The sequence below is a fragment of the Sus scrofa genome, chromosome 15 (assembly GCF_000003025.6).
Source record: "Sus scrofa isolate TJ Tabasco breed Duroc chromosome 15, Sscrofa11.1, whole genome shotgun sequence".
NCBI lineage: Eukaryota > Metazoa > Chordata > Mammalia > Artiodactyla > Suidae > Sus > Sus scrofa.
In genome coordinates, this window is record NC_010457.5 from 112,342,933 (window position 1) to 112,370,409 (window position 27,477).

The window sequence follows — 27,477 nt, forward strand, 5'->3', positions numbered from 1 at the left end:
CTAACACTAGTCAATGAGGTTAAGTTTAGCCTACAGAAGCTCTGTCCGTGATTCCAGCAGCTTCAAGCATCTCAGCATTTAGGTTATCTGACAAGGTCTGTCAAAACATGAAAAACAGTCAAATGATCCTTAATGCTACGATGTATTTCAAAGGTGAAAGGAAAATGTATCCTGGTCTAGAAGTCCAGAAAAGATTTCATCATTACTTTGTTGCTTTGTGAAACTTGGGTTGGGACAACCACACCTTGGCAATATATTCTTCATGAGATTCTGAAAGTCTGCATGAATTTATCATTCTAACTTCAACCTTACAGGTGTCACATAACTTGCACATAAAAGTACCCACAGCCAAACATGTATTGTATGCAGCCTAAGTGCATTGTATGCACATCCTTTCTATCTGAGTAACCAGCTGATAAAGCTGATTTTGTTTATAGCTGAACAAAGTGTTTGTCTTGGATTCCTCCTTAAATGATTCACTTATTTTGTGATGCCAATGCATACCCTATTCTCAATCTTGTAACCCTTAAATATCATTGTTATGTTAACCAATTGACTTTGTCAGATATTAGTCATGATTGTTCACAATGTCCAGACCCAGCTCTAAGAGGTTCTGGAAAGTGGCATAAGCAAAGCAGATAGAAATAATGGAGCAGCCGAGTAAATTTCAGTTTGTTCAAGAAGCTGAGTATGCTGAATAATATATATGTACTAAGTATTTCTTGTAAACTGCAAGTTGCCATTGGTGAAACACCACTTCTCAGAGAATCCACAAAGTCTTCATGTTTGAAGTTGTCTTTAACCAGAGTTGAAGACCTAAAACTAACTCTCAGGGTCTAAAGGATGAAGGCTTGGCCACTTTCTAACTGTGTCAGGAAGGGAAAGTCACTTAGAGTCTTTTAGCCTCAGTTTTATCATCTTTAAGTGTGGATTTTAAGAGTTGCCTGTCTTAAAGGGAAACAATGAGGAATATGCGATTAATATATTTGAAGTGCTTGGAACATTGGCATGTAATAAAAGCTGAATAAATGTTTGCTAATATTATTTTAGGGATGTTGCAGCCACTTTATATAGCGTAGCAACACTGAAACTGTGCCAAGTAATATTCTTAACAAAAACTGTGTAAATTTAAATCTTTTGATATGGAATGGAAATAATCACCTCTAACTGCACTGTGTTAATTTAGAAGCATTCAATTTTATGTGCCTTATGGAATAGGCCATAAATTGCTTTTTCAAAGTAATTCCCAGATGGCATTCATCTTTTTTCTCATAAAATAAAGCCTAGGAAAAAAAGACAGTCATTTTGATTTTATAACAAACAAAAAGACCCACAAAAGTCAGAAAGATGGGTAAACAGGGCATTATTTTTATGACTAATGGGTACTTGGCACCCTCAATTTTCAAATAATCATCTCATCCTTTGGCCAATAATTCTCTAATTCTGTTGGGATAAAATTAGTTTTTAAGTGTTTAAGGCTAGCATTTCACTTTAATTCATATACAACTTTTGAGTTAGTTTTTGGAAAGACTTTAAAAGACAGGATTTTCTTTTGAATATTGTTTTTAGTGTTGCTCAAATGATGAATGTGTTCTTTAATAACAGGCATAGATAAACATTTTCTATAAAGGGCCAGAAAGTAAATATTTGGAGTCACAGATAAATATATAAAGGTCTACACAGTTTCTGTCACAACTCTGTTACCTCCATGCAGTGGAGCATGAATGCAACCACAGACAACAAGGAAATGAATGGATATGGCTGGGTTCCCAAAACACTATATTTGGAAAAATAGCCAGCAGCAGGATGGATCTAGTCCACAGACCAGAATTCCTATTTCTTTTCTTATTTTTACTAAGGTAAAAGACACACAATATATAATTATATACTTGCACACATTTGTGTGTGTGCACATGAATTTGAAAATCATGAAGATGAAGTGCCAAAAATATTCACATTAAGGAATTTAAGGAAAAGAAGGAATGTAAAGAAGAAATAAAGGATGGTATTTTATTCAATAATCATTGATTAATCACCCAAAGACTCTCTTTCTGAACAAGGTCCAGAGCTGATTTATCATTTTTTCTTGTTCTAAAATCAACCTATGAAGGTTAATTTGCTTTTGATCAAAACTACCCTTAAAAATTCTTTAGTCTTTGTTACTGTGCATAGACCTCTGTATGATGGAGTCTTGTTCTTGTACATAGAATTCCATATAATAAGGTTATATATACATATTTCAAATTTAAGAACCACTGAGCTAAACTAAGGGAAAAAATACAGAGGTCTGCGTGGTCAGGTTTTTTTTCCCTAAAATAGCTATCTAGTTATTCGAGGGAAGGGAGAATTCTACTGTGCATATTCTTGCCTGCAGAATTTTCCTTTTTTTTTTTTTTTAATGCCAAGCCTTTCTGTCATTAATGCGCATTAATGGACTTGTTCGCTACTATACATTGTATTTGAATGTTCGCAGGTCAAATAACCTAATACATGTAAAGGCATTTAATACAGGTCCTGGCCCAGTCAGTGTTTGTCACTTTTGAATCAAACCCCTTGATTTGATATCCATGTACACATTTTCCTTTGAAGGGTCACGGAGACGATCTGAGCCACCTGCTTTTTGTCTTTCCAAATTTGCATTTCCTTCTGGATCTTGAAGAAGAGTTAATAGTTATCAATTTGAGTCTTAGGGCTCCACACTCACAGAGCAGCATCTTCCTTGAGAACGTGATGGGGTCCATTTTACCAGGCGCGAAAGCACGCAGGCCTTGGTGAAGACACAAAAAGATGCATAGATTTAAGACACCTGTTGTTAAGAGAGAAAGACTTCAGAATAGGCCTCTGCTCTGCCCCTTGCATTTAAGGACACACACTTATTACTGAGGGTTGAGTACACTTGAATGGCTTATGAGGTACAGAATAAACCTAGTGCCTTCTAGTAATTGTGTTTATTTCTAGGTACCAACTTGAGTAAAAGGGGTTTTTTTGTATTGTTCTAGTGGAATTCTTAGCAGAACTGCTAATCCAGAATGACTTTTAGGATTCTGAATGTCAAAATAAGTTTAGTGCTCTATAGAGAAAATGTAATTAGATGATTAAAAAAAAAATCCTCTCCTTCCTGTGCTATAGAGAATCAATGCAGACTGGGCTAGAGGCCCAGTCCTTTAAAGCTTACTGGATATAATTAACGATTTACCAGGATGAATATATTCTCTTGGGAGAGAATACAATTGCCTGCTATTTATTAGCTGAAAACAATTTAAACAATTTAAAATATTATTTTTTCTTGGATATAATACTTACAAAGCTTCACTGGAGTGGACTCAAAAGTGAAAGTCTGCAACGTTAGCATTTTTGCTTCTCTATTCCAAACACTCTGAAGACACCCTAGCTGTTTGTAAATGCTCAGTGTATGACTCTGAAGAGCCACCATGAAATTCATCTCATGATCTCATAGTTACCCAATCAATATAATAAAGCCACAAGTTGAACTCGGTATTGATCAACATGATGTAACTGATGTACATGGATCAGAAATTAAATTATCAATTTCCTAAATTCTTTTTTTTTTACAGAAAGAAGTCAGCACATATTATCCACCTTTTGAGAACACAATATAACGAACTTTACCATTTTACCACTTTGAATAGGTAAGACCCTGCCCTCTCTACAGTAAAAGTTACCCACAATTGTGAAAAAATAACTCTGTTGACTGTATTTTTCAAAAAATTTTGATTAATAGCAATTCTTTTTAATAAGGGAAAAATATGCATGCATGCCACAGCTCATAGATTTATGATTATTAAAATAGCATTTCAGAATTTTTCAATGATTTCATAGTAAAAGAATGAAAATATCTTTCTCTGATATGAGGATTGAACTAATAAGCCTATCTTTCCTGCACTCAACAATATATTCCTATAACAACCCTGTCAGTAGATACAAGGATCCCCATTTTACAGATTAGGGGTATGAGGCAGAGAGAGAGAGGAGGTGGGTAGTAGAGAAGGTTTTATACTTGGGTCTGAGAGCGAGGAACGGGGAAGAATATCAGCCCCAGCTATTATTGTGAGAATAGTTGTAGTAGAAATCGCTAGTCATCAGATTCCTCTTTGCTGTGAGTTGGTTCTGTCTGAATTTATGGAAGAAAAAAAATGCAATGCATGTACTGAAAAAGTCTGAGCAAGCAAACACTTATTTTATGTCTGTATTTGTTACTTTATAATTGTTACATGAGTAAATAAAGAAACTTTAGTTCGGTTTACAAGCAGAAAGAATATTTTCTTTGATTTTACATCTTTAACTCAAAATTCCCACGGTGAAAGGAGAGTAGTATTACAGAAAGAATACAAATGAATGATTTCTTATTCTAGGAGATGAAGAATGCATTTTCATTTAGTTTCTTGTTATTGGAAGTACTAAATAGCCAATCTGAAATTGGCCATAGCAATATGCACATCAGTGTTTTTGTTAAATCTTTATTTTATTTTTTAAACAAGAAATTTTACAAAATTTTCAAAGTGGAATATAGAAAATATTACATACCCAAGTATTGGCCACATGAATTTTTAAAAATGCTAATATTCAGCTTTAGAAAAGGTTTGAACCTTTCCTTTCTTCATAGGATTCTGTCACAATCCTAAAGATGATATAACCTTCCTGTGTTTAATGACTTCCTAACATTAATGACATGCATATGAAATATGCCATATAATCATTTACATTATAAAATTTGCATAAATGGCATCATACTGTAGATAGTCTTGCAGCTTGCCTTCACTCAACTTTATATTTAGAGATCCATCCATATTTGATACATGAAGATCTGGTTGACTCATTCTGTCATAAAGGTGACTCATTTTAATGTTTCAGTCATTTGGTGCATAGTATTATTATTTCTAAATAGCTTTCAGCATTTTGAAAATTTAATCTTAAAATGGTTTAAGTATGGCTTTCAAAGCATCTTTGGGATTTGTGTATAAGAAATCCAAAGGTTTTAATATGTGATATCATTGCCATTTCTATTTCTCTTTCGTTTTTTCCAATTAGAAATACATGTTTTATTTCTTTTGGCTGTAAGGATCCTACTAACTAATGATACTCATATTTTTTTTACTGCTTTTGCCATAACATGATAATTGAAATCTGTTTATTTCCCCATAGATATAAATACTGACTATTCCCAAATACAATAAGTACTACCTTTGAAATTTAAAAGATACTTAAAAGAAAAGCACTCTTGTTTGGCCTGTGTTAATTGTTCATATTCCCTTCAAAAATCATGAGATAAACTTTTAAAAAGGAAGTTTTTCCTAATTTTCTCTAATACTACATTTCATTCTAATAATAATAATACATAAGTAAGATTTATAGACATAGAATCTTTCAGAAGTGTTTTATTTCTGAAGGGAGTAATTACTACTGTGACAAAGTCAGGAGAAAGAAGGGATAAACTAACCTTTGAGTACATATAAGACTTTGCATAAGCAGATATGAGTACATATAAGACTTTATGTTAGCCTTGCAGGTTACAGGAACAGTATAGTTTTGCAGATGGGAAAAGAGGCCCATATATGGGCCAAGATTATATAGTGACTGCAGAACCTAGATTCAAACTCATCTCTCTCAGATTCCAAAATTATACTGTCCACCAAAAAAAGAACTGGGTAACCTAACTTATTTGACACGTAAATAGCAGTTTTATTTAGTCCACCATTATTTGCTGGGATCCTTTTATGCGAGCTGAGGGGACTGATGTTAGAAAAACAAGGAAGGCACAATATCTACCCAGAGTGATAAACCAGATTGTTGGAAGTGGCAAAGATCCCTTCAGTGATATCATAAATGTGAATGTTTAAGCAGATGTCTCTATTTTGCTATGCTCTCTTCACATTGAATGGGATGATAGGAGTGAAAATGCTTGGTAAATGACAAATTCTTTGTAATGACTTACTAATATTACTAACTATTCTATAAAATTTAGAATTTAATGTTTCAAACTTAATACATGTAACTAAATATAAAGGTTGATATATGTCTGACATTTAAGTCTTACTACTTCATACACTACTGTAGCATCTTTTTGATGCAAAAGCCTCATATAAACATTAACATGTAGTAAACAACCCCTGATGAATGGTTCATTTCTGACTGCCACTACATATTAAAGGCATATTTTTTAACCTCCTTAATTAAGCCTCATTGCAGACAATAACAGTCGCAAGCTCATCTCCGTTCAAAATCTGATTGTCTCTACCTGCATCGTTGGAATCTCCTCTCTCACCCTTACTTCTGCACAAGCCTCTTGTACTAAATCTTGTTCTCTTAAATCAATTGTTCATATAGTCTGATCACTTATAAATCATTTGATATGACTCTTTGGCTTAAAATCCACCAGGGGCTGCTCATAATAAAAATAAAGCTTATATGCCTACTGTGGCTAACGAGGTGCTGTATAATCTGACATCTTCTATCTCATTGACATGACCTCAATATCCTCTCTTCCCACTGAAGGCAGAGACTATGTGATGTTCTGAGCTGTGTCTAGAACCGTGTCTCTATCTTGGTTGGACCCTCACTTGTTGAAGGACTAGAGAGGTATGCCAGGGTTACTGTGGAATACACGCACTATCTTTAATAAACACCAGTAATGATTGTTGCCCTTTTCAGAATTCTTTCAGTTTGTCTTAATACGGTCCATCACTTCTGAAATGCTGAGGAACTTTTAAGCATCATTTTGACACATCATTGTATAGCATTATGATAAAGTTTTATTCTACTGATATGTAATCTCGAATCTTAATTTATAGGACCAAAAACAGAGACAAATTCGCTGAGTGGAAATGAGAAAGCCATTTTAAAAGCAAAAAATATTTCTTTTACTATTCCAGGCCATCTCTTATCTACATAATAATAATATTTGCCACAATTTGACATTGCTTAGATATTGCTTTATCTTCACGGTAGATTTACATATTTTCATCGTTCATCAGTGGGTAAAGCTTATCCTGTAAGACAATATTCTGTAAAATAGGCTGATTTTTTTTGTTTTATTTTTACAATATTCCTTAGGAGCAGCATTTGATGAGTGTTTACATTGTTGACAACATTTGGCGAGAGAAAGACAAACAGTAGACCACAATATCCCAACGGTTCAGGGAAAGAGAAAGAAAACCTGGTATTTTCACCATCCTTTTTGAAATAAGTATCTTGACTTGTGCTCATTACTATCTCATCAGCATTCAACTCCAGTCCATGGCACTCTGTGTGAATAATTCTCAAAGCAGATTAAACATTCTAAAAATAAATTCTATTGGTAAATTAGGATATTGGTTGTTCCCTTTATGAAAGCCTTTTCTGGTCTGTACTATCAGCTGGCAGTCATACCCAGACCCCAAATTGTTCTGATTGTTACCGAACAAGAACCTATCCTGGGGTGAGGTTTTGAAGAGGCATGTCCTTCAGTTAACTGGAGACAGAAAGAGGGAAAACTGCCCACATACTCTGGCAGGAGTTAAAATAACAATAACAGTCCTCCTACTTAACAGGCTGAGTCATAAGCACATTCTACTGAGTTCTCTGCAATTGCAAGCAGATTGTTTGGGCTGCAATTCTGTAGGCAGAGGTGGGCACCACCTGCTGCAAAAGGCTCTAGTTCTTGTTCGGGAGAGAACTGTTATTAAGTCTTTCCTTTTAACAATTTGGCCAGATGGAGATAGGAAAAGACAAAAAATTTGGTGCTGATGAGCACTTTTTCTAATGCTTAGAATAAAGGAATAGTTATCGTACATTTAGTTCTTTTATTGGCCGTGACTAAAAGTCCCTTACTAAGGGAGGCTTAGTAAGGGAGGTCTTAAAAGCCAAATCTTTTTGGCTGTTTGCCTTCACAAAATTCTGTAGCTCGGTTGCAGTAGCCTTGTCTCAGTCATTTTGGAGAAGGGGTCAAAGACAATAGAAATCTGCTTTGCGCTGAAGCAGAAGAGAGAGAATCATTCTATGGTGATTGAGATACTTCAAAATCCAAGTGCCAGACACTCTTCTTCCCTCAGTGCAGACTTCTAGAACATTTGCCTGAACCTTTCAATGGCCTTTGATAGCTTTCCCTTTTCCTGACTCTTGTACAGGCGGACTCTCTGCCACATGACTTTTTCATATGCATGAGATCATTTCTTTTCCCTACTTAAACTTTCCTATAATATAAAGGTCCAAACTCACGAAAGACCTTGCAAAATAGGACTCCAAGTAGCCACTTCTGGACAATTTCCAATCCTCTCTTCTTACTCAATTACCTTTCTTTCCTTCTAACCACAGCAGACTACTTGTCGCTTCTTCAGCCATTAGCTGTCTTTGTACATCATGTTTTTCTCATGTTACTTATTGCCTTTGTTATTTCTGCAACTCCTGCCTAAATATCCATTTTCCCCTTGTCTGACTTATAAAGGCCTATGTCTTTTCAATTCATACGTCATTCTTTCTATGAAGCGTTCTTCTCCATACCCCAAAATGGTATTAATTGTGCCTTTTGAGGGAGGAGGCATTTCCAGAGCCCTTTAAGTTTACCTAAGCTACAGAAAAATCTTCCTGCTGTGAAATTATTTTCATCTTTCTCCCCAGCTCTTTGAAGTCCTCAAAACTATAAGTTTTCTCTTCCTCATATTTGTACCTCCAAAACCATGTTACTGATTTAAAACAAATATGTAATAAATATTAACAAATAAAATTAATAGTAACAATAAATAACAACTAAATAATGATTGAAAGAGTGAGCAGGTGGTGTATATAAATGAGGGATTAAGGAGGTGAGAAGGAAATGAGCAGTAGTCCAAGGTAGCAGATTTACAAAATAGATTTTTTGCTGGTGGTTGATTTTATTGGTTGTTTGTTTTTAAGAATTTTTTGTCCATTATAGTTGATTGACAGTTTTCTGTCAACTTCTACTGTACAGCAAAATGACCCACTCATACATATATGTGTGTGTGTGTGTGTGTGTGTGTATACCTTTTTTTCACATTATCCTCCATCATGTTCTATCACAAGTGACCATAAAGTACAACTTCATGAAGACCATTTTAACTCTTCAGATATTTATACCTTCATAAATTACAGATGGAGGCACTTTGCCAATGTTCTTTAAGATTTTCAGTGTTTTCCTTTCTGTACATGCCTAACACTGCTATTTAATCTTTTTGTTTTTGCTTTGTTTGGTTTTTTTTTAGGTTTTTTTTTCTATTATATTGATTTATATTGTTCTCTCAATTTCTTCTATACAGCAAAGTGACCCAGTCATTCATACACACACCACACACACACACATTCTTTTTCTTTTTTTTTTTTTTTTTTTTTTTTTGGTCTTTTTTTTTTTTTTGCTATTTCTTGGGCCGCTCCTGCGGCATATGGAGGTTCCCAGGCTAGGGGTCTAATTGGAGCTGTAGCCACTGGCCTACACCAGAGCCACAGCAACGCAGGATCCGAGCCGCGTCTGCAACCTACACCACAGCTCACGGCAATGCCGGATCCTTAACCCACTGAGCAAGGGCAGGGATCGAACCCGCAACCTCATGGTTCCTAGTCAGATTCGTTAACCACTGCACCACGACGGGAACTCCCACATTCTTTTTCTCATATTATCCTCCATCATGTTCCATCACAAGTGACTAGATATAGTTCACTGCGCCAAACAGCAGGATCTCATTGCTTATTCACTCCTTCCCTCTCCCACTCAGCAACCCCAAGTCTTTTCTCCGAGTCAATGAGTTTGTTTCTTTTCTGTAGAAATGGTCATTTGTGCTGTATATTAGATTCCAGACATAAGTGACGTCATGTGGTATTTGTCTCTCTCTTTCTGACTTACTTCACTTAGTATGAGAGTCTCTAGTTCCATCCATGTTGATGCAAATGGCATTATTTTGTTCTTTTTAATGGCTGAGTAGTATTCCATTGTGTATATATACCACATCTTCTTAATCCATTCATCTGTTGATGGACATTTAGGTTGTTTCCATGTCTTGGCTATTGTGAATAGTGCTGCAATGAATATAGGGGTGCATGTATGTTTTTCAATGAAAGTTTTATCCAGATATATGCCCAAGAGTGGTTTTGCTGGGTGATATGGTAGTTCTACAGTTTTCTGAGGTACTATTTTCCATAATGGTTGAACCAATTTACATTCCCACCAACAGTGTAAGAGGGTTACCTTTTCTCCACATTCTCTCCAGCATTTGTTATTTGTTGACTTGTTAATGATGGCCATTCTGATTGGTGTGAGGTGGTACCTCTTTGTAGTTTTGATTTGCATTTCTCTAATAATTAGTGAGGTCAAGCATTTTTTCATTTGCCTGTAGGCCATCTGTGTGTCTTCTTTGGAGAAATGTCTATTCAGGTCCTCTGCCTATTTTTCAATTGGGTTGGTTTTTTTGTTTATTTATTTTTTTTGTTTGTTTTTTTGTTTTTTGGGTTTTTTTGCTGTTGAGTTGTACAAGTTGTTTGTATATTTTAGAGATTAAGCCCTTGTCAGTTGCATCATTTGATACTATTTTCTCCCATTCCATAGGCTGTCTTTTTTTTTTTTTTTTTTTTTTAATGGTTTCCTTTGCTGTGCAAAAGCTTATCAGTTTGATTAGGTCCCATTGATTTATTTTTGCTTTTATTTCTGTTGCTTTGGGAGACTGACCTAAGAAAGCATTTGTAAGGTTGATATCAGAGAATGTTTTGCCTATGTTTTCTTCTAGGAGTTTTATGGTGTTTTGTCTTACATTTAAGTCTTTAAGCCATTTTGAGTTTGTTTTTGTGCATGGTGTGAGGGTGTGTTCCAGTTTCATTGATTTGCGTGCAGTTTTCCAGGTTTCCTAGCAATACTTGCTTAAAGGACTGTCTTTTTCCCATTTTTTTGTTCTTGCCTCCTTTGTCAAAGATTAATTGACCATAGGTGTCTGGGTTTATTTCTGGGTTCTCTGTTCTGTTCCACTGATTTGTATTTCTGTTTTGGTACTAATACCACACTGTCTTGATTACTGTACGTTTATAATACTGTCTGAAGTCTGGGAGAGTTATGTCTCCTGCTTGTTTTTTTCCCCCCTCAGGATGGCTTTGGCAATTCTGGGTCTTTTATGGTTCTGTGTAAATTTTTGGATTGTTTGTTCTAGTTCTGTGAAAAATGTCATGGGTAATTTGATAGGGATGGCATTGAATCTATAGATTGCTTTGGGTAGTATGGCCATTTTTACATTATTAATTCTTCCATTCCAGGAGTATGGAATATCTTTCCATTTCTTTGCATCCTCTTTGATTTCCTTGGTTAGTGTTTTATTATTCTCAGCATACAAATCTTTCACCTCTTTAGTCAGGTTTCTTCCTAGGTATTTAATTTTTGGGGGGTGCAATTGACGGTGGTGGTTTTTTAACTGTCATTTCTCTATGTGTGATGGTTCATTTGTTGTGGAGAAGAAAAAAAGGAGTATGTTTATAGTCATAGGAAGGAGGAAGCTGACATTGTGATTCCACAAAGGAGTATTTAAGGAAACAAAGCGTTGGAGGAGGCAGGAAAAAAATGTATTAAAGAACAAGTAGAGATATTAATATTAACAAAAGCAAGGGCCACGTATTTTTCTAAGATAAGGTTTAGACAACGAGGGAAGGACTGTAGAGACAGGAAGTAGACCAGGTGTAAACGTTGTATTTTCTACCATCCCAGAAAAGGCAGTGCTTTCATTTTGTCCTTGGCAAACATCAAACTGTCATAAGAGTCTCTGAAAATGATTCTGATTCCACCTTGACCACAAAGCAGGCCTTAGAATAGGACCAACCTGAAGGCTGGGCCATCTTTGCTCCATCCATACTAGAAAAAGAGAGGGGCATGAAGAAGATAATGTAGGAAAAGGAAAAGAAAATGCTCTTTTCTCCAGCAGACTCTCCCCCTCCTCCCACTCCAACAGCCATGGGCTGTTCCATGTTGGGATTTGCTGTGCAGGCGATACATGGGGCATAGCTACTGAAATTTGTTTCATTTAACCTTACTACTTCTATTAGTCTCATCCATTTTTCCTCCTAATTTCATTATACATTTCTTCAAACTTTTCTCTGAGTATATTGTTAGGATTGGCTAATTGCTAAAATAAGGCAATTCAGAAATGTGTTATGACTTTATTTCCTGCTCATTTAACAGTCCTGGGTGAGTGTTTGGGTTGGAAGGCTGTCTTTCCTTTTCATAGTCAACAAGGCATCCAGACTTCTTTTATTTGTAGCTTTACTTTGTTATTGTCTCCATCTAGCTGGTAGAAGGTCAAGACCAAGGAGGAGCACATGGAAGTATCTATGAGCAAACCCCAGAAATAGACTCAGCACATCTGCTCACTTTCTGTTGGTTAAAGCTGCTTCATATGACCACACCTAGCTGCAAGGGAGGTTAGGAAATGTAAACCTACTGTGTGCTGGGGGAAAGTAAGAAAAAATTTTTTTAAGAAGAAAGAAATTTTGATAAACTGTTAGCAGTCTCTATTATACCAAAGGAAGGTCTGTCTACAGAATTATTATATTCAAACATTTGGATTAAATAGTTCAAGCCCTGGCAAGTCGATGCCATTCATACCATAGAGATAAAACTATGGATCATAATTTCAGTATCATCTTAAAGTGGTAAATGCATTAGACACATCATTTTATCAAAGTTAATTCTGTGCTATGGGTATAGCCCCCCAAAAAGTTAATTCTTACAGTAGTACATAAATAATTTATTTTTTAAAACCCTTCTTATAGAAAAAATTTGTCGTGTCCAAAAGGGTAATGGTGCAAAAAGCATAGTGCTTGACACTGCTCTTGGGTTCCTTCAATCACTGCTTGCTAAAACAATCAAATGATTATTAATAGATGTAGAAAGGGTCATTGTAGAGCAAAATAAATATTTGTACTCTGATGAGTTTCTAAAATTCATTATAAAAGATGTGAAGTGGTATGGTCAAATAAAAACTCATTTTGAACTGAAGAAAGATGTACCCTTTTAAAGAAAAATAAACAAAGGTAAAATATTGAGGAAGAAACTTATGGTTGGTACTTTTGCAAATATTTTTAAAGAATTCTGATGTTTGGATGAGCTCAAAAATAATTATATAAAGGCTCCATAATTTTTATTTGTTCTATCAGTGCTATTTATTAGAACAGTAGTAAATATTGCTATTTATATGGAGGGAGGCCTTGCATCTGATTACTTTATAGGAATGGAAGATTGTGTCACAGTATTGTATAAAAGCTATTCTATCAGCTAAATATTCTGCAAAATCAACTTACCTGCTAATAATTCTGTCACAAAGCTTCCTATGATTGTGGGACATCTGGGCTTTTTGTGAAATATTGCATTGCACTAAGTGTATGATCATTGTTTTGCCCTGAGGGTTAAAACTCCTTTCCCTTTGAGAATGGGTAGCAATTTAATCAAGTTCTCATGGCAGTAGAGAGCATTTTATTGTTTTTATTTATTTATTTTTGCCTCTTTTTAGGGCCCCACCTACAGCATATAGAAATTCCCAGGCTAGGGGTCAAATCAGAGCTACAGCTGCCAGCCTACACCACAGCCACAGCAACGCCATAGCCGAGCTGCATCTGTGACCTGTACCACAGCTCACAGCAACACTGGATCCTTTCACCCACCAAGTGAGGCCAGGGATCGAACCTGCATCCTCATGGACACTAGTCCGGTCTCAATTCCCTAAGCCACAACGGGAACTCCAAGAGCATTTTAAAAATGAAAAAACCCTAATAAAATTAGCTCTTCCTACAAGTAAATAGAGAAAAACAGTTTGATATGTCAGCCTGTATGAGAAGCATGGGAAGTGATAAACAAGAATCCAACATGGCCAGACTGGGAGGCTGATTCCTTCTGAGTGTCTCTGTCAGATCTTTCTTCCTGAGAAGCATGCTGATTTACTTTAACCTGCTAATTTCCTGTGATTACTTTTTTTTTTTTTTACTCTTTCTCTTTTCTCATCCACCCCTTGCATTTTTTTTTAATGAATGCCAGGGATTCCAGTTGTACCATGTGTTCAGTAATTACTACAGAAGGCAGTCGGATTCAGAGACAGCTGTAGTCTTTGTAAGAGAAATTTAGAATTCACTAAAGCAAATACTTCAGTGAGGGGGTGCCAAAGCTTGAGTCATTTAAAACCATTGTGAACAGAACTCTAGGAAAGATCCGGTAGTAATCCATCTTGAATAAAGAGCAAAGGGCCAAAACAATCAAAAAGACCTTTTTCCAAGACAGACTGCTGTGGTACTAGAAAGTTCTTTCCACTGGGAAGCAGTGTGTAAGCCTTTTTGCTTTTGGCTTATGTGTTCTGTTTTGGCATATGTTTACAACTGGAGTGGGTCTTGCTTTTGAAATCCAGGAATTCTAAAGGAAACTCTGTTTTAAAAGGAAGAGGAATTGAAAAATAGAGTAATTTAAAACAATATAATGTACATGCACACTCAAATAGGATATACACATATGTATCTTTGGCTCCTTTAAATATGCATTAATATAAAATGTTATTTAAATGGAACATGAGGGAAGGGAAATTCTTCAGTAAAGCTCTATAGGGAAGTAACATACCGAGGTATAATTTTTATATAATTTTCTCATTGCAGAGCTGAGTTATATTATGTAGTTTAATTAGGTCCCATTTGCTCATTTTTGCTTTTTATTTCCTTTACTTTAGGAGATGGATCAAAAAAAAAATATTGTTGGGATTTATGTCAAAGAGTGTTCTGCCTATTTTCGTCCAGGAGTTTTATAATATCTTGTCTTACATTTAGGTCTTTAATCCATTTGAGTTTATTTTTGCATATGGTGTTAGAGACTGTTCTAATTTGTTTATTTATTTATATTACATGTAGCTGTCCAGTTTTCCCAGCACCACTGAAGAGACTCTTATCCATTGCATATCCTTGCTCTGTCATTGATTAATTGACCATGGGTGCATAGTTTATTCTAGCTCTCTATTCTGTTCCACTGATCTGTATGTCTGTTTTGTGCCAGCACCATACTCTTTTGATTGCTATAGCTTTGTGGTGTAGTGTGAAGTCAGGGAGTGTGATTCCTCCAGCTCCGTTCTTCTTTCTCAAGGTGATTTTGGCTATTAGAGGTCTTTTGTGCTTCCATACAAATTTTAAAATTGTTTGTTCTGGTGCTATGAAAAATGCTATTAGTATTTTGATAGGGATTGCCCTGAACCTGCAGATTGCCTTGGGTAGTATGGTCATTTTAAAAATATTTATTCTTCCAATTCATGAACAAGATATATCTTTTCATTTAAAATATTTGTACATGGAGTTCCTGTCATGGCTCAGCAGTTAACGAACCCGACTAGGATCCATAAGGATGTGGCTTTGATCCCTGGCCTCTCTCAATGGGTTAAGGATCTGGTATTGCCCTGAGCTGTGGTGTAGGTTGCAGTCACAGCTTGGATCTGGTGTTTCTATGGCTCTGGTGTAGGCCGGCAGCTACAGCTCTGATTGGACCCCTAGCCTGGGAACCTCCACATGCCGTGGGTATAGCCCTAAAAGACGAAAATAAATAAATAAAAATAAAATATTTGTACATAGATAATTCAAAATAAAAGAAAACCCTTCTAATTCTTATTTTTCAAAAGACTTTAAATCATGGCAGGTCTATTTTAACAACTCTTTTTTCTGGCATCCAGAATCTACTGACTTCTGATCCTCTTAGTAGCACCCTGTGGTCAGAACTGCCATTGTCTCTCAGCTGATGACTGCAGTAGCTTCCTCTTTCCCTCTGTTTCCGCACTTCCCCTGCTGTGCTGTTTCCTACACAGCAGTCATAAGGTATTTTAAACAGTTATTATCACCCTCCTCAAGATCCTATAAGGATTTCTCATTATACTTTTCCCCCCAGCTTTATTGAGCTATAATTGTCGTATAACATGTAAATTTAAGGTGCACAATGTGATTTGATACATTTGTACATTGCAAAATGATTACCATCCTAGCATCAACACCTCCACCACCCCACATAATTATCATTTCTTTTCCATGGTGAGAACGTTTATGATCTACTCTGTTCGCTGCTTGAAAGTGTATAATGTTCAGTATTATTAACCATAGTCACCATGCTGTATTCTGAATTCCCAGACCTTGTTGATCTTATGACTGGAAATTTATACCCTTTGATCAGCATCTCCCCATTTGCCTCCCTTCCATCATACTTTGAAATAAATCCAAACTATTTTTTTTTCTTATGAAAAAACTCTTTGTTGAGCTTCAGACCCACAAACCTTCAACTTGCTTGATATTTCCAATGGGATGACATAAAATTCACTGTGTACAAAACACATTCTTGGTCTTCTCCCCAAATATGGTTTTCTTCCTCATCATTTCACCTCATCACTGTATTCTGTATTTAAAATGCCCTTTGAAATCCTGTCTCCATTTGAACCGCTACCTACTTAAACCAAGCTTCTATCTTTTCTTTTCTTTTTTCCAGATTAATCAATCTGTTGAGTCCTTCCCATGGACCGAGTAACTGTTTCATATATTACGTAATTTCCTTTTCAATCTTTCTATAGAGCAAGCAAATTAGATATTTTTTTCCCAATTTACAAATGAGAAAACATGCAAAATGTTCATGCAGTTTTCTCAAATGCCAAAGAGTTTAAATCCAAACTCTTAGAGTTCCCATCGTGTCTCAGTGAAAACAAATCTGACCAGCATCCATGATGATTCATGTTCGATCCCAGGCCTCACTCAGTGGGTTAAGGATCCAGCATTGCCCTGAGCTGTGGTGTAGGTTGCAGACGCGGCTTGGATCTGACATTGCTTTGGCTGTGGCGTAGGCCGGCGGCTACAGCTCTGATTTGACCAATAGCCTGTGAACTTCCATATGCCATGGGTGCAGCCCTAAAGGAAAAAAAAAAAAAATGCAAACTCCTCCTACCATGGTCTATAGGATCCTACGTCACCTGGCTCTGCTTAGCTCTCATAGCACTCTTCCTGTATCTCATTCCAAGTCAGCCTCAAGCACACAAAGCTCATTCCCACCCCCACAGCCTAAGTACTTAGAGCACTGCCTCCTTCCTGGGGCATCCTTACCTGGTTCTTTACATAGCTAGCACCATGCTATCATTTGAGTCTCTCCTCCAAGCTCACCACCTCAGAGACACTTCTCTGATCACCCCATGGAAAATAGTGCCTTCCTGTTGCCTTGCCATCTTCTCATTTTTAATTTTATATTAATGATATGAAATATGAAATTTAATAATTTAAGTTAATATTCATTTTTAAATTAATACTTTAATTATGTCTTTTATTACTATATGACTAATTCATTCAAATGTAACTTTCATGAGGATAGACTTTTGCATGACCTGTGGGAGCATGAAATGACCTACCTGTGTCTCAAAATAAATATCTTGTGTCATCTCCCTCATCTCCAGTCCCATTACTGCTACTTTAATTCATATTCTTATATGCCCTCTCACTGATTATCACACTATTGACCATCTAGCTACTCTACCTGTTTCTATAATCCTTTCTCTGGCTCATTTTGTCATTCACCTGCTTAAAGTTCCTCAGTAGTGTGCCATTAGTAATGATAAAAGTTACACTACACAGCCTGACAAACCAGATGCTTCATCATCTGGAGACTTGGTTCTCTGCCGCACATCCACTACTCTGGTTTCTGATGTTCTGATATATCCTGGATGTTTTCTAGCCTGTTGCTAGTGCTCTTCTACCCCCATGTCTTAGTGTTGCTGATTTTGTGCAGAGTTCCAGTCTTGTCCATCATGAATGCCCTTCAAGATTGAAAGCATATTTTGGCATTATGAAGTCTCCCATGAATTTTTCTATTTCATATGAACTCCCACAGAATCCCTGTAATATTTCTCCTAAAGCACTTATCATATTGTCACCTAAATATATGTTGACATGCGGTGTCTCTCAATAACTTCTTAAGACCAAAAGCTGTCTTGATAGTATTTGCATATCCTTTTCATCTGGAACTATGCCTGAGACATAGTAGGCATTCAATAAATTTTGTTAAATTTTACCATTAGAAGAGAACATTTTCTAACCTCATATGTCTCTCGTCTACTGGTCATGATTAAGGCACATGTGTCACTTTTTTCTTTTAGTTAAGAATGAGTATAGCAATTTCTTTTTTTACTTATAAATTATTCCTGAGAAGACTTTTATTCTTTCCTAAGAAATGTTGATTTCTTTTACATTTAAGGTCTCTGGTGCCTTGAGAAAGATATCGTTATACATCCTAAGTTGCTTTATCCTGAGCATACCAAGAAAATAGTTGTTTAAGTAAAATGTCTGTTTCCTTTGGCCTCTGCAATTAAAATGCCAGACATGGAATGTAGTTTTAGTTTTTTAACATTTCATTTTAGTTTATTTTTTAAAAGATAAAAAGAGAGGAAAAGGTAAGAAAGATGAAATTAAATCTTACTGCTTAGAAATTCTCAACCAAAATGCCCACTGGAAAGATGTATCTCATGTGAAACGAAATGACAGTTGTTTATGGCCATTTTCTTGGAGTAATGCAGTTACCTTATTTCACTGAGTTGCTTGATCCTATCCTGGGTTACCATTTTTTTTACATATAAACCTAAATTGGGAATATTTCTTCTCTTTGATTTACCTCCTAGTTTAGCTAAAGTGAGAGATTTTGAAAAAAATAAAAGAAGCAAATTATTTTTGTCCCATATTTCAGTGGGTGAAAATAGTTTTTTCCATCTATTTCTGTTGGACACTTTTCGACTATCTCATCTGGTATTAAGAGAACTGCCAGATGTAGAACCATGAGCCCTGAAAATTCCATCACCCATGTTCCCTAATCTGATCCCATAGCCTGACACTTCTCTTTTATAAAAGTACCTCACTTTCTCTATAAGTTTCCAGCAATAAAAATTAGTAAAACCGTTTCTCATTGTAGTTATCAATGTCTAAGGATTTTGAGAAACTTTACTAAGTAGATTTTGGGAGGTTTGTTTTGAAACAAAAACCTATTTGTTTTATAGCAATTATTTTTAACACAGCCTTTAAAAAGAAGACCATGTAGAAATAATCTATATGCTTGCCTGTCTCTGAGAAGCCATTTCTTAATCTATAGATTTACTTTTGGTACCCAAGTTCTTCCGTGTGGAATTGAAAAGAATTGCAACAACAACAACAACAACAAAATGTTTTAGAGATTAACAGGGCAGAGACAGGAAGATTCTCTGGGTTTGCCTATTTATTGCCTCCATAAAAACATGAAGGTGAATTCTTGGATATGTAGATTAGAAATCTAAAAATCAAAAATTGCCAACCAGAAGCTCAGACACAACCTGCCTGAAAGCAGCAGATCTACGGCTGCTATGTTCCACTACCTCAGTTCATCAGGAATCCCAGCTGAGACACAGTCACAGTGGCCCTTTCTTTTCTCTTCAGAGTTGGTATCACCAGCAACACCTCTCACCTGCCCAGAGGTTTATCATCAGCCTTATCTGTTGCCTCCTATTGCCATTAAAAAAACATGAAGCTCCTATCCTTTATCAATGCAGTGGTTATAATGAAGTGTAAAAATGTAGTAGGTTTAATAAAAAGTAAACACTGCACAATAAATACGTTTTAAATTAATATGCCTCCTCAAAATTTTTGTAACCTTCATAGAAATGTATTTCATTAAAAAAATTAACTTAGGGAGTTCCCGTCGTGGCTCAGTGGTTAACAAACCCGACTAGGAACCATGAGGTTGTTGGTTTGATCCCTGGCCTTGCTCAGTGGATTAAGGATCCGGCATTGCTGTGAGCTGTGGTGTAGGTTGCAGACACAGCTCGGATCCTGCGTTGCTGTGGCTCTGGCGTAGGCTGGTGGCTATGGCTCCGATTTGACCCCTAGCCTGGGAACCTCCATATGCCGTGGGTGCGGCCCTAGAAAAGACAAAAAGAAAAAAAAAATTAACTTAGCATTTTTTACATAGCAAATCATGTTTTTATTTGCTCTTGCCCAGGTTCTTTTTGCCTTAATTGCCAATGATGGATTTATTTTTATATCAAACTATTTTTACCTATGAACTCACCATACAAAATTATCTATGCCTGTGCTTATATTTACATTAAGATTTTTACATGTAAGATTGGAAAATTTGTAGAAAAATTAATCATTGCGAATATTGCTTTACTTGCATAATTTTTTTCTAGCCCAGTTTTAAACCATCTCATAAACATAGAGTAATTACATCTAATTCTGGCCTGGAGGATTTAGCAACTTTATGTCACATCACATCACTCCAGAAAGCTAGCAGAATACAAGTCACAAGCCATAAAAGTTGAACTGATTTCTAGAAATCACTTCAGGGTACACAAGATATGTCAGCTCAGAGAGGTAAGCCAAACAGTTTATGAGGACTGACTGACCCAGTTGGATCAGACATGAGTTGTGAGGGAATTCCAAATGATAAGGATTTTGTGAGCTTTTTTGGGGGGCCCAGCTCAACTGATGGAGTGAACAAGGCTACTTTCAACTTAAGTCAGAATTCTCCCGAGTCACAATTACAGCAAGCCAATGCACAAATGCATAGCACAACATGGCCCCAAATCTAAAAAAAAAAAAGAGAAAGAGAAAGAACAAAAAATGATCTGCTTTATATAACTCGGGCATTACTTTTATATGACTCATATTTTACTTCTTAAAAGAAAATATTTAATATAAGTAACTAGATTTTGGACTCTCGTTGAATATAGTAGTTTAGTATGTTTAAAAATTGATATGATACAAATATTTTGCATCTTTATATGATTCAGAAGGATTATATTCATGTAGCACCCATGATCCCTCTATCATTGCACTAACTGTTATCTTGTAACATATATTTTTCAAACATATCTGTCCTCTAAAGAATAGTGTGAGCTGTTTGTGGCCAGATTCTATAATTTAATCACCATTTGTATTCCTAGTGACTAACAGAATTCTCAGTATAAAGCTGGTATTTAATAAACAGTTATTGAATAAGATTCTAGAAAACATAAAAAATAAATTGGTAATTGATAACAATCTGAAAATTAAATAAAGGCTTGACACGTGCTTTTTTTTACGGCAATTTGTAAATCATGCCTCTTTAGGGAAAGTCCAGTTCTTCAGTCATTTAGGCTCTCTGTCTTTTCCCAACGTTCTCCATTTTCTGGCTTCAGTGTCTCATCAGATGCATGCAGATCTGACAGGCTCATGTGTCTCTGTAAACTGCTGTCACATTTCAAATAACAACTAAATAAACAAACAAAAATTTATAAATGGTGTCTAAAAGAATCTCAGGAGGTTCACACTGAATTAAAAAAAAAATAAAAATAAAAGAGAATTTCATTTTTTTTTTTTTTTGTCTTTTTTTTGCTATTTCTTTGGGCCGCTCCCTCAGCATATGGAGATTCCCAGGCTAGGGGTCGAATCGGAACTGTAGCCTCTGGCCTACGCCAGAGCCACAGCAACGCGGGATCTGGGCTGCATCTGCGACCTACACCACAGCTCACGGCAACGCCGGATCGTTAACCCACTGAGCAAGGGCAGGGACCGAACCTGCAACCTCATGGTTCCTAGTCGGATTCGTTAACCACTGCGCCACAACGGGAACTCCAGAATTTCATCTTATAGTGTGCATCAACTATCCAGTACATTATTCCCTAACACTATATAGATTATTCCCTAACACTATATAGTTTAATGAAAAAGTACTCCTCAGAATATGGTATGTGACTGAACTCAAGAAATCTGAACTTGTGACAAACTGAACTCAAGAAAATAATAAGGTTATACCTATCAGAATAGTATAAAGCATGATACTTTAGCAATCTCCTTCTCATGACAAACAGATGAATACTAAATTTTGTGAAAGGGTAGATGATAGAGGATAGATAGATGATAGATAGATAGATAGATAGATAGAAAGAAAGAAAGAAAAATAGGGACTCTTTAATTAGAAGCAATCTATTAAAAGAACAGAGCTAGGTTTTATTTTAATTAAAATAAAATAAAGGTTTTGAACATAGAATCTAGCCTCTCATTTTAATCCTAGTGTCACTACCACAGTCCAGGTCTATATACTCCTTTCCTAAGTGACTTACTCTAAGCGTTAATTCTATATGTAATCATGGAGCCTTCTAGTTCACTTTTAATACCATTGCTGGATCAATCATTCTAAAAACTAAACTCAATTATGCCACATCTTTCGTGCATTCCCCTTGGCCTTCAGGAGAGTCTAAACATGGCTTACTGCACTTCTTTATGATTCCACCATCACTGGCCAGTCGGCCTCATTTCCCCATTTCACTTCTGGACCATAGTGAACAATCTCATGCCTTACAAACGTTCCTCATTCATTCCTGTAGTAAACATTTGTTGTTGAGGCTACTGTGTGCCGCACACTGTCCTAGGGGCTGGTGGTGCAGAGATGAAAATGCTCTCCCTCAAGGAGCTCACAGCTTCTTGAGGAAGACAGAATAGGGAGGAACATGTAAGACAGAGTGAAGCCTGGAGTCTGACGCCAAGAGTGTGTGTTATGATATCTTCCTGGAAGGTGTTGCCTAGCCCAAGTCAAAATAACACAGGATGTGGTTATCTAGACTCTTACTTCCTAGAAAGTTTCCTCTCCTTTCTTTGGCTAACTCCTACTCATCCTTTAAACTCAGCTCGGATGTTACCTCCTCCAGCAAGGTACTGATTGACTTCCTAGTGTGGTGGGAGCTGTCATGGGCCTCCACAGCTTCCTGTCCTTATCTCCATCACAGCATGCACCACCCTGTCTTTTTGTTGTTGGTTTGTCTGTGAGCTCCTTATAAATGCTGTCTTTTTTCTTGTGTCCGCCTCAGTGCAGTTCCTGTGATACGTAGAGCCTTTCCATTAATGTTGGAGAGACATTTTTCAAACAACTATTCAATGAATTAAGATTTATCATCTCAGTTGGAAGGCATTTTAGCAGTCATACAGGTGAATGATCCCTTGACTCTATAACTTGTCATCATGACAGGATGAGCATTCCACTTTTGCTTGAATACATCCACTGATAAGGAGTGCATTACATTCAAGGAAATGCAGAAAACAAATGCTATGACTGATTATCCTGTGATTCCACATACACTTACATATTTGGAATAAGATTTTAATCTAAACGTGGTAAGGAGGCAGAGCTTCAGTCACATGGATTGTATTTATGGAGGGAGAATTGTTAATCTAAAGGTGAAGGGACTGAGCAGATCTGATAAAATATAGGAAACAGCACAAATGGTACCTTGCTTATAATTCCTCAGGACTTCATCCTTCCTTCTGTCTTAAAAAGCTAAAAGCAGATCCCATTCATGGAAAACTATGAAGGTTTTTTTTTTTTTAATATATCCTTCTAACTCTCCATCCTTTTGTTGTTTCTTTTCATGATTCCCATTTTCTTCTCCAACTTTTTGGGTTTCGTTTTTTTGTTTTTAATTCTAGAATTTTATTTTATGATACATAGCACAGCCTCCAGGTTGACCTGAGTCATGGCCCTGCTCCTACTTCCTATAAAGAGGTCTCTGAAGCATTCTGTCCTCAAGGACTGATTGTTGTTTTCAGATTTTGCCCCTGTAACACCCAGCCAGTGCCAGCACTAGAAGGTGGTTCTCAGGTGTCTGGAACTAAAGAATCTTCATTTGGCGGTGGGGCCAGTAAATATTTATGATCTGATTTTTTCTTTGGTAAATCTGTAAATGTATAGAATGTTCCTTAGATTTGTACCCAAAGGAGATTTACTTTCAGAGAATTTTATTATGTGACCTTGGACAAAGTCTGATAGGCCTGGAATCAGATTTCAAACTGGGAAAAGTTTAAAACACAACCATTAATCATAAAAATCCAAATTATAGTTTCCCTCTTAAACCTTTTATGCTGATATTTAAATTTATGCTTACTTAAGGATAATCTTATTAAAATTACTATGATCAAACTTCTCCTTACATCATAAAAGAAAAATACTGATATAGTGATCAATTCAATTTTTTTTTTTTTTTTTTTTGCTTTTTAGGGTCACACCTGCAGCATATGGAAGATCCCAGGCTAGGGGTCAAATAGGAGCTGCAGCTGCTGGCCACAGCCACATCCACAGCTATGCCAGATCCTCAACCCACTGAGTGAGGCCAGGGATCAAACCCGCATCCTCATGGATACTAGTTGAGTTTGTTACTGCTGAGCCATAATGCCAACTCCCTATAGCAGTCAAATTTTAACTGTTCAGTGGTTCAATGCTTATGAAAATTAGCACTGTGATATAGTTTATGTCTAGGTTTGCATGTCTAATAAATAGGAGAGCCAATATTAAATCCTAATTTTTTGTTAGAAATGTTCTACTTATTTCACTGTATTTCTAGTACCTAAGTTCAGGTCTTTCATTAAATATCACCAGTTGAGGCTAAAGCTTTAGAGCATTTAAATATTTATTTCTGATACGTGTACTGTATTTATTAGTCCTCTTATATAATGTGAAAAAGGACTCAGAAATAATATACAACTGTAAAGTGTAGGTTTTATAACATGGTCATATAAATCTCCTTACCTAGTTCAGTATGGTAGATTTTTATCAGTGGAACAGGTTTATGTTCTTATCTGGACTGGATTCTCTTTCTAGTTCCTATCTTCTTCCACCAGTCTCATGCTTGGTGAAAAAACAAACAGGGAATAAACATTAGTAGATTTCGCTTCTTATTCCACATCTTCCTGGAAGTGTCTAACTTGATTGAATAAGTTATTCCCTGTAGCCCCAGTTTTTCAATGTGCGGTAAAACTTACACTGAATCCTAGTGCTGAAAGCATCCACATAAAACCATAAAATGATAGCAAACAATAGACTACATTTGCTGAGCACATCCAGCTTGCCTAGAATTCTGCTCTCTTAATATTATCTTATCTAATTCTACTAATAGCCTAACACTGGCTTGTGTGCTCTGTGTCCATCATCAGCAGAAATAATGATGCTCCCACCAGCTCTCTTCATATGAATTGTTTATCAGTCATGGTATGTGATGAAGGATGAGTCATCATTATAGATATTTTATAATCAGCCCGAAAAGAGCAGAGGAGACATGAAACAAATATCTGGATTTTCAACCTTTACATGTCATCAAGAACTTCCCCTCAATTTTGCGTGGAAGACAAGGAGGGAAAATACAGGGTTTTAGTCAGTTAGTCAACAAACATGTAGGCATAGAATTTCTCAACATTTGTAAATAAAGATTTGGACTCTGCGTAAAATTCTAATATGGTTAGGGACCAAAACAAAAACTTCTGTTTTATAGTACTGATATGCATTAGTTAATAGTACAAGGCGTTAGTACAGCTGAGCCTACATGGAAAAGGGAAACAATATTCATATGTTTAATTGTATTATATAAGTGGTTGTTTTATTCTTTTGTTCATTCTTTTTTTTTTTTTTTTTTTTTTTTTTTTTTTTTTTTTTTTTTTTTTTTTTATTAAATTTTATTTTCCCACTGTACAGCAAGGGGGTCAGGTTATCCTTACATGTATACATTACAATTACAGTTTTTCCCCCACCATTTCTTCTGTTGCAACATGAGTATCTAGACATAGCTCTCAATGCTATTCAGCGGGATCTCCTTGTAAATCTATTCTACCTTGTGACTGATAAGCCCAAGCTCCCGATCCCTCCCACTCCCTCCCCCTCCCATCAGGCAACCACAAGTCTCTTCTCCAAGTCCATGATTGATTTTCTTTTCTGAGGAGATGTTCATTTGTGCTGGATATTAGATTCCAGTTATAAGTGATGTCATATGGTATTTGTCTTTGTCTTTCTGGCTCATTTCACTCAGTATGAGATTCTCTAGTTCCATCCATGTTGCTGCAAATGGCATGATGTCATCCTTTTTTATGGCTGAGTAGTATTCCATCGTGTATATATACCACATCTTCCGAATCCAATCCTCTGTCGATGGACATTTGGATTGTTTCCATGTCCTGGCTATTGTGAATAGTGCTGCAATGAACATGCGGGTGCATGTGTCTCTTTTAAGTAGAGCTTTGTCCGGATAGATGCCCAAGAGTGGGATTGCAGGGTCATATGGAAGTTCTATGTATAGATTTCTAAGGTATCTCCAAACTGTTCTCCATAGTGGCTGTACCAGTTTACATTCCCACCAACAGTGCAGGAGGGTTCCCTTTTCTCCACAGCCCCTCCAGCACTTGTTATTTGTGGATTTATTAATGATGGCCATTCTGACTGGTGTGAGGTGGTATCTCATGGTCGTTTTGATTTGCATTTCTCTTATAATCAGCGATGTTGAGCATTTTTTCATGTGTTTGTTGGCCATCTGTATATCTTCCTTGGAGAAATGTCTATTCAGGTCTTTTGCCCATTTTTCCATTGATTGATTGGTTTTTTTGCTGTTGAGTTGTATAAGTTGCTTGTATATTCTAGAGATTAAGCCCTTGTCAGTTGCATCATTTGAAACTATTTTCTCCCATTCTGTAAGTTGTCTTTTTGTTTTCTTTTGGGTTTCCTTTGCTGTGCAAAAGCTTTTCAGTTTGATGAGGTCCCATGGGTTTATTTTTGCTCTAGTTTCTATTGCTTTGGGAGACTGACCTGAGAAAATATTCATGATGTTGATGTCAGAGAGTGTTTTGCCTATGTTTTCTTCTAGGAGTTTGATGGTGTCCTGTCGTATATTTAAGTCTTTCAGCCATTTGGAGTTTATTTTTGTGCATGGTGTGAGGGTGTGTTCTAGTTTCATTGCTTTGCATACAGCTGTCCAGGTTTCCCAGCAATGCTTGCTGAATAGACTTTCCTTTTCCCATTTGATGTTCTTGCCTCCCTTGTCAAAGATTAATTGACCATAGGTGTCAGGGTTAATTTCCAGATTCTCTATTCTGTTCCATTGGTCTGTCTGTCTGTTTTGATACCAGTACCACACTGTTTTGATGACTGTGGCTTTGTAGTATTTCTTGAAGTCTGGGAGAGTTATGCCTCCTGCTTGGTTTTTGTTTCTCAGGATTGCTTTGGCGATTCTGGGTCTTTTGTTGTTCCATATAAATGTTTGGATTGTTTGTTCTAGTTCTGTGAAAAATGTCCTGGGTAATTTGATAGGGATGGCATTGAATCTGTAGATTGCTTTGGGTAGGATGGCCATTTTCACAATATTGATTTTTCCAATCCAGGAACATGGAATATCTTTCCATTTTTTTACATCTTCTTTGATTTCTTTGATTAAGGTTTTATAGTTCTCGGCATATAGGTCCTTTACCTCTTTGGTTAGGTGTATTCCGAGGTATTTGATTTTGTGAGGTACAATTTTAAAAGGTATCGTATTTTTGTATTCCTTTTCTAATGCTTCATTGCTGGTATACAGAAATGCAACTGACTTCTGAATGTTAATCTTATATCCTGCCACTTTGCTGAATTTATTAATCAGTTCAAGGAGTTTTGGGGTTGAGTCCTTAGGGTTTTCTAGGTATAGAATCATGTCATCTGCATACAGTGAC

At 36.3% G+C, this 27,477-nt stretch overlaps 1 protein-coding gene across 47 annotated transcripts in view; it reads left to right on the forward strand.

The window, feature by feature from the left end:
* Positions 1-27,477, forward strand: part of MAP2 (microtubule associated protein 2) — a 306,355-nt gene that overhangs the window by 186,355 nt on the left and 92,523 nt on the right. For 31 of the 47 annotated variants that reach the window (XM_021075002.1, XM_021074986.1, XM_021075011.1 and 28 more), the window contains one exon: positions 3,576-3,650. The exons of the other annotated variants lie outside the window; for them this stretch is intronic. The gene's annotated coding sequence lies outside the window, so the exon portion shown is untranslated. The remainder of the gene's footprint in view (positions 1-3,575; positions 3,651-27,477) is intronic. 47 annotated transcript variants of the gene reach the window in all.